The following is an 8,449-nucleotide window of genomic DNA, read 5'->3' on the forward strand; positions in this document are numbered from 1 at the left end:
CAGGTAGTATCACATTTTCATTTCATTACAGTACAACGGCTTGATTTGTTTGATCGTAGCTAGCTACATAGCTAGCTACATAGCCGTCTTTGTATCAAAGATAATTGTGTAGTCTTGAGCGATTTCCTAGGTTAGCTAGCCAGCTATTGTCGTTCTTTTAACGCAACGTAACGTAAATCAACACTGCTAGCTAGCCAGCTGGCCCCGAATAGCAGCACAGTAGCACAGTAGAAACCATTACACTCAACGGAACGACTTGATTAGTGTAGTGTCAACAACGCAGACACTGCCAGCTAGCCTACATAGTCAACAACGCAGCCTCTGCCAGCTAGCCTACTTCAGCAGTACTGTATCATTTTAATCATTTTAGTCAATAAGATTCTTGATACGTAAGCTTAACTTTCTGAACACTCGAGACGTGTAGTCCACTTGTCATTCAATCTCCTTTGCATTAGCGTAGCCTCTTGTGTAGCCTGTCAACTATGTGTCTGTCTATCCCTGTTCTCTCCTCTCTGCACAGACCATACAAACGCTCCACACCGCGTGGCGCGGCCACCTAATCTGGTGGTCCCAGCGCGCCCGACCCACGTGGAGTTCCAGGTCTCCGGTAGCCTCTGGAACTGCCGATCTGCGGCCAACAAGGCAGAGTTCATCTCAGCCTATGCCTCCCTCCAGTCCCTCGACTTCTTGGCACTGACGGAAACATGGATCACCACAGACAACACTGCTACTCCTACTGCTCTCTCTTCGTCTGCCCACGTGTTCTCGCACACCCGAGAGCTTCTGGTCAGCGGGGTGGTGGCACCGGGATCCTCATCTCTCCCAAGTGGTCATTCTCTCTTTCTCCCCTTACCCATCTGTCTATCGCCTCCTTTGAATTCCATGCTGTCACAGTTACCAGCCCTTTAAAGCTTAACATCCTTATCATTTATCGCCCTCCAGGTTCCCTCGGAGAGTTCATCAATGAGCTTGATGCCTTGATAAGCTCCTTTCCTGAGGACGGCTCACCTCTCACAGTTCTGGGCGACTTTAACCTCCCCACGTCTACCTTTGACTCATTCCTCTCTGCCTCCTTCTTTCCACTCCTCTCCTCTTTTGACCTCACCCTCTCACCTTCCCCCTACTCACAAGGCAGGAAATACGCTCGACCTCATCTTTACTAGATGCTGTTCTTCCACTAACCTCATTGCAACTCCTCTCAAGTCTCTGACCACTACCTTGTATCCTTCTCCCTCTCGCTCTCATCCAACACTTCCCACACTGCCCCTACTCGGATGGTATCGCGCCGTCCCAACCTTCGCTCTCTCTCCCCCGCTACTCTCTCCTCATCCATCCTATCATCTCTTCCCTCTGCTCAAACCTTCTCCAACCTATCTCCTGATTCTGCCTCCTCAACCCTCCTCTCCTCCCTTTCTGCATCCTTTGACTCTCTGTCCCCTATCCTCCAGGCCGGCTCGGTCCTCCTCCCGCTCCGTGGCTCAACGACTCATTGCGAGCTCACAGAACAGGGCTCCGGGCAGCCGAGCGGAAATGGAGAGGAAACTTCGCCTCCCTGCGGACCTGACCTCCTTTCACTCCCTCCTCTCTACATTTTCCTCTTCTCTCTCTGCTGCTAAAGCCACTTTCTACCACTCTAAATTCCAAGCATCTGCCTCTAACCCTAGGAAGCTCTTTGCAACCTTCTCCTCCCTCCTGAATCCTCCTCCCCTCCCCCCCTCCTCCCTTTCTGCAGATGACTTCGTCAACCATTTTGAAAAGAAGGTCGACGACATCCGATCCTCGTTTGCTAAGTCAAACGACACCGCTGGTTCTGCTCACACTGCCCTACCCTGTGCTCTGACCTCTTTCTCCCCTCTCTCTCCAGATGAAATCTTGCGTCTTGTGACGGCCGGCCGCCCAACAACCTGCCCGCTTGACCCTATCCCCTCCTCTCTTCTCCAGACCATTTCAGGAGACCTTCTCCCTTACCTCACCTCGCTCATCAACTCATCCCTGACCGCTGGCTACGTCCCTTCAGTCTTCAAGAGAGCGAGAGTTGCACCCCTTCTGAAAAAACCTACACTCGATCCCTCCGATGTCAACAACTACAGACCAGTATCCCTTCTTTCTTTTCTCTCCAAAACTCTTGAACGTGCCGTCCTTGGCCAGCTCTCCCGCTATCTCTCTCAGAATGACCTTCTTGATCCAAATCAGTCAGGTTTCAAGACTAGTCATTCAACTGAGACTGCTCTTCTCTGTATCACGGAGGCGCTCCGCACTGCTAAAGCTAACTCTCTCTCCTCTGCTCTCATCCTTCTAGACCTATCGGCTGCCTTCGATACTGTGAACCATCAGATCCTCCTCTCCACCCTCTCAGAGTTGGGCATCTCCGGCGCGGCCCACGCTTGGATTGCGTCCTACCTGACAGGCCGCTCCTACCAGGTGGCGTGGCGAGAATCCGTCTCCACACCACGTGCTCTCACCACTGGTGTCCCCCAGAACTCTGTTCTAGGCCCTCTCCTATTCTCGCTATACACCAAGTCACTTGGCTCTGTCATAACCTCACATGGTCTCTCCTATCATTGCTATGCAGACGACACACAATTAATCTTCTCCTTTCCCCCTTCTGATGATCAGGTGGCGAATCGCATCTCTGCATGTCTGGCAGACATATCAGTGTGGATGACGGATCACCACCTCAAGCTGAACCTCGGCAAGACGGAGCTGCTCTTCCTCCCGGGGAAGGACTGCCCGTTCCATGATCTCGCCATCACGGTTGACAACTCCACTGTGTCCTCCTCCCAGAGCGCTAAGAACCTTGGCGTGATCCTGGACAACACCCTGTCGTTCTCAACTAACATCAAGGCGGTGGCCCGTTCCTGTAGGTTCATGCTCTACAACATCCGCATGAGTACGACCCTGCCTCACACAGGAAGCGGCGCAGGTCTAATCCAGGCACTTGTCATCTCCCGTCTGGATTACTGCAACTCGCTGTTGGCTGGGCTCCCTGCCTGTGCCATTAAACCCCTACAACTCATCCAGAACGCCGCAGCCCGTCTGGTGTTCAACCGTTCTCTCACGTCACCCCGCTCCTCCGCTCTCTCCACTGGCTTCCAGTTGAAGCTCGCATCCGCTACAAGACCATGGTGCTTGCCTACGGGGCTGTGAGGGGAACGGCACCTCAGTACCTCCAGTCTCTGATCAGGCCCTACACCCAAACAAGGGCACTGCGTTCATCCACCTCTGGTCTGCTCGCCTCCCTACCACTGAGGAAGTACAGTTCCCGCTCAGCCCAGTCAAAACTGTTCGCTGCTCTGGCCCCCCAATGGTGGAACAAACTCCCTCACGACGCCAGGACAGCGGAGTCAATCACCACCTTCCGGAGACATCTGAAACCCCACCTCTTTAAGGAATACCTAGGATAGGATAAAGTAATCCCTCTCACCCCCTTAAAAGATTTAGATGCACTACTGTTCCACTGGATGTCATAAGGTGAATGCACCAATTTGTAAGTCGCTCTGGATAAGAGCGTCTGCTAAATGACTTAAATGTAATGTTAAATGGGAGGTTAAAGTCGCCCAGAACTGTGAGAGGTGAGCCGTCCTCAGGAAAGGAGCTTATCAAGGCATCAAGCTCATTGATGAACTCTCCGAGGGAACCTGGAGGGCGATAAATGATAAGGATGTTAAGCTTGAAAGGGCTGGTAACTGTGACAGCATGGAATTCAAAGGAGGCGATAGACAGATGGGTAAGGGGAGAAAGAGAGAATGACCACTTGGGAGAGATGAGGATCCCGGTGCCACCACCCCGCTGACCAGAAGCTCTCGGGGTGTGAGAGAACACGTGGGCGGACGAAGAGAGAGCAGTAGGAGTAGCAGTGTTATCTGTGGTGATCCATGTTTCCGTCAGTGCCAAGAAGTCGAGGGACTGGAGGGAGGCATAGGCTGAGATGAACTCTGCCTTGTTGGCCGCAGATCGGCAGTTCCAGAGGCTACCGGAGACCTGGAACTCCACGTGGGTCGTGCGCGCTGGGACCACCAGATTAGAGTGGCCGCGGCCACGCGGTGTGGAGCGTTTGTATGGTCTGTGCAGAGAGGAGAGAACAGGGATAGACAGACACATAGTTGACAGGCTACAGAAGAGGCTACGCTAATGCAAAGGAGATTGGAATGACAAATGGACTACACGTCTCGAATGTTCAGAAAGGTAAGCTTACGTAGCAGGAATCTTATTGACTAAAATAATTCAAATGATACAGTACTGCTGAAGTAGGCTAGCTGGCAGTGGCTGCGTTGTTGTTGTTCTATCTCTCTATAGTGCTGTTTCTTGTATTATAGTCTCTTGTTTCTTTAGAGGTTTCACTTTGTTGTCCTTTTTCTTTTCCTTTTTCTTCTGTCCTTATTTTGTCTTCCTTTCTTCTGTTAACTAGATATTTTTTGTTGTTATTCTTTGTAAGCTAGCTAGCTTCTTCCAGGAGAGTCCCTAGCAACTGCTTAGCAACAAGTAAACAATTCAGCTAGCAATTCAGCTAGCTAAGATAACTGTACAATTTTATGAAAAATAGTTACTTCTTCAAAAGCCTGTCTTTTTGGTTTGTTCCTTGTTTTGTCTTCTATTGAGTCTTGCATTTTTCTCTTGATTTTTTCGATGTACTTCACTCTAAAAAAACATTTAAATCTCAATATATACAGGAGCTCATTTTTCAGCAGCTGCTCAATTTGGAACTCCGGAACACACCATGGCCTGGCCGTGCAGTCATGAGTGAACAGGGAGCATAGGAGGGGCTGAGCACGCACTTCTGAGGGGCCCCCATGTTGAGGGTCAGCGTGGCTGATGTGCTGTTACCAACTTTTACCACCTGGGGACAGCCTGTCAAGAAGTCCAGGATCCAGTTGCAGAGAGAGGTGTTTAGTCCTAAGGGTCCTTAGCTTATTTGATGAGCTTTGAGGGCACTATGGCATTGCTGAGCTCAACGAATAGCATTTTTACATTGGTGTTCCTTTTGTCCAGGTGGGAAAGGGTGTTGTGGAGAGCAATAGTGACTGCATCATCTGTGGATCTGTTGGGGCGGTATGCAAATTGGAGTTGGTCTAGGGTTTCTGGGATAATGGTGTTGATGTGAGCCATAACCAGCCTTTCAAAGCACTTCATGGCTGCAGATGTCAGTGCTATGGTTGGTAGTCATTTAGGTAGGTTACCTTAGTGTTCTTGGGCACAGGCACTATGGTGGTCTGCTTAAAAAATGTTGTTATTACAGACTCGGACAGGGAGAGGTTGAAAATGTCAGTGAAGACACTTGCTAGTTGGTCAGCGCATGCTCGCAGTACACGTCCTGGTAATTTGTCTGGCCCTGTGGCCTTATGAATGTTGACCTGTCTAAAGGTCTTACTCACATCGGCTGCGGAGAGCGTGATCACACAGTCTTCCGGTACAGCTGGTGCTCTTATGCATGTTTCAGTGTTATTTGCCTCGAAGCGAGCATAGAAGTAGTTTAGCTCGTCCGGTGGGCTCGTGTCACTGGGCAGCTCTCTGCTGTGCTTCCCTTTGTAGTCTGTAATGGTTTGCAGGCCCTGCCACATCTAACGAGGATCAGAGCCGGTGTAGGATGACTCGATCTTAGTCCTGTATTGACTCTTTGCCTGTTTCATGGTTCGGCGGAGGGCATAGTGGGATTTCTTATAAGCTTCCGAGTTAGATTCCCGCTCCTTGAAAGCGGCAGCTCTAGCCTTTGGCTCAGTGCAGATGCTGCCTGTAATCCATGGCTTCTGGTTGAGTATGTACGTACGGTCACTGTGGGGATGACGTCATCGATGCACTTATTGATGAAGCCAATGACAGATGTGGTGTACTCCTCAATGCCATTGAAGGAATCCCGGAACATATTCTAGTCTGTGCTAGAAACAAAGCCTTGTAGCTTAGCATCTGCTTCATCTGACCAGACTTGAATTTTTGCTTGTAAGCAGGGATCAGGAGGATGGAATTATGGTCAGATTTGCCAAATGGAGGGCGAGGGAGAGCTTTGTATACATCGCTGTGTGTGGAGTATAGGTGGTCCAGAGTTATTTTCCCTCTGGTTGCATATTTAACTTGCTGATAGAAATCTCCCTGCATTAAAGTCCCCGGCTACTAGGAGCGCCGCCTCTGGGTGAGCATTTTCTTGTTTGCTTATCGCGGAACACAGCTCATTCAATGCTATCTTAGTGCCAGCCTCTGACTCTGGTGGTATCTCTCGGTACATTGTATGGTCTGCAGGTTATCATGAGAAACTCTACCTCAGGCTAGCAAAAGCTCGAGACTTCCTTAGATATCGTGCACCAGCTGTTGTTTACAAAAATATATAGACCGTTTCCCCTTGTCTTACCAGACGCTGCTGTTCTATCCTGCCGGTACATCGTATAACCAGCCAGCTGTATGTTGATATTGTCATCGTTCAGCCACGACTCTGTGAAGCATAAGATGTTACAGTTTTTAATGACCCGCTGGTTGTTTAATCTTCCCAGTAACTCGTCCATTTTATTGTCCAAAGACTGCATGTTTGCTAGCAGAATTGAGGGAAGTGAGGATTTATTAGATCACCTCCTACTTCTCAGAAGGCATCCTGCTCTCCGGCTTCTCTTTCTCGGCATCCTCTTCTCGCAGATCCCTGGGGTCGGGGCCTGTTCCCGAGGCAGCCGTATATCCTCTGCCTCGTCAGAATCTTGAAAGAAAAAGGATTCTGCTAGTCCGTGGTGAGTAACCACAGTCCTGATGTCTAGAAGTTATTTTCGGTCATAAGAGATGGTAGCAGCAACATTATGTACAAAAAGAGTTACAAAAATATTTATAAACAACGCAGATAAACAAACCAAAAACACAAATCGGTTTTGCTCGACCCGCTCCGTTTTTCACCACAAAACACCTAAGAGATTAGAACCAGCCACCTGCTTTTACACTAGTATTTGATTATTATACAATATATATATTTAAAAAAACATTAAAAAAGGAATAGTTTCACCATATTAAAACGAGAGTTCCCGTAACGGTGTTTACATTAAAATGTGGGACAAACGTAAATTAATCACTAATGATGTGAAATAAATAATCTTAAAATATTACTTTGGGCTCGATTGAATGTATCGCTGAAGCGTTAGATTGTGTCACGAATCCCGTTTCCTGAGTCTGTTTTTTGCCTGTGTTCTGTCCTGGAGTGTTTTTTCCGGCGTCCTGGAACGCACCCTGTCTGGTTGCTGGGCAATGTAGCCAGTTGGGAGTTCTGATTACCCGCACCTGTATCCCATCAGCTATCTGCCCACCTGGTCCTGATCATCATCTCTCCTCTTCATAAGCCCGGACCTGACATCCATTCCCTGCCGGATCGTTAGCCATGAACAGTATGTTTTGCCAGAGTATCAGCCTCAAGTTGGATAGAATTTGTTTTGTTGTTTGTTACGTATTGCTTGCCTTAAACTTACCTCTGTTTGTTCTGTCTTCAGTTACTCACCCGGATCATTTACCCCATTCCCGCCTGGTCGTCGGAGGATTCCGCTACCCCAGTGGATCCACCTATTTACTCCCATCAACTCACCACCGCTGCCCGCTACGCCACCTGGATATATCTACCCATTCACATTCACTTGTAAATAAATACTCACCTTCTTCCTACTCTCCTTGTCCTGGTCTGCTTCTGGGTTCGATTTTGAAAGAACGTGACAGATTGCGTGATTGAAATTCAAGGTAATTTCCGATTGATCTGGCATATGCAGCGTTTTTCTGTGAATGCAGTCTCCGCTAATACTGGAACATTGCCTTTAAATTTCAATCACGCTACAACGCTGATCTTCGGCGCTACGGATTTAATGCAGTTCTTTGTTACTGGAACAAAGTAACTTGGGGCTCAATTCAATCTGTAGAGCTGAAGACCTGCACTACAGCGCAAGATTGAAATTTAAAGGCTACGTTCCCGCGTTCGCGGAGACTGCATTCACGGTAAAAGATGGATATGACGGCTCAATCGGAAATTACCTTTATATTTTTACATGGGTTTTCAGCGATTGGGATTGAATCCGGCCCTTTACAATAATGGTGAAACTTTGGGAAATCTTGGGGTTAAGTGGGTTAAAATCTACATAGAAGTTGAGAAAAATGCTTATTGTTGACACTTGCAAGTCTTTATTCATAGAACAAGTCTGAATTTATATTATATGTGGTCTATATTAAAGGGTAGTTAATTTTTTATAACAGGCCTTTAAAATACAATATTGGTGCACAATTTCTCCTTCAAAATATCAAAGAGATACAAAAGCCACTCTATTCCTGGAACACACCGGTCTCTAGTGTTTTAACATAATTTGATGTGGACCTTTTCTTATTTTCACTCTCACCGGCCACTGTAACCGCTACCTACTGATTGGGGCATGATTCAATAAGATTAGCATTAACCTGCTATTAACCGGGTTGTAAAGCTGTCAAATTTACAAGCTGCTCCCAGTGT

General features: G+C 48.1%; 1 long non-coding RNA gene across 1 annotated transcript; it reads left to right on the top strand.

Annotated features, from left to right (window-relative positions):
* The first annotated feature begins 3,609 nt into the window (after positions 1-3,609).
* On the top strand, positions 3,610-7,621 carry LOC135571823 (uncharacterized). Its single transcript, XR_010463989.1, has 2 exons — positions 3,610-7,349; positions 7,452-7,621. It is a non-coding gene; the product is annotated as an uncharacterized LOC135571823 (long non-coding RNA).
* Positions 7,622-8,449: the final 828 nt, after the last annotated feature.

This window comes from Oncorhynchus nerka, linkage group LG1 (genome assembly GCF_034236695.1).
Source record: "Oncorhynchus nerka isolate Pitt River linkage group LG1, Oner_Uvic_2.0, whole genome shotgun sequence".
NCBI classification, from domain to species: Eukaryota; Metazoa; Chordata; class Actinopteri; order Salmoniformes; family Salmonidae; genus Oncorhynchus; species Oncorhynchus nerka.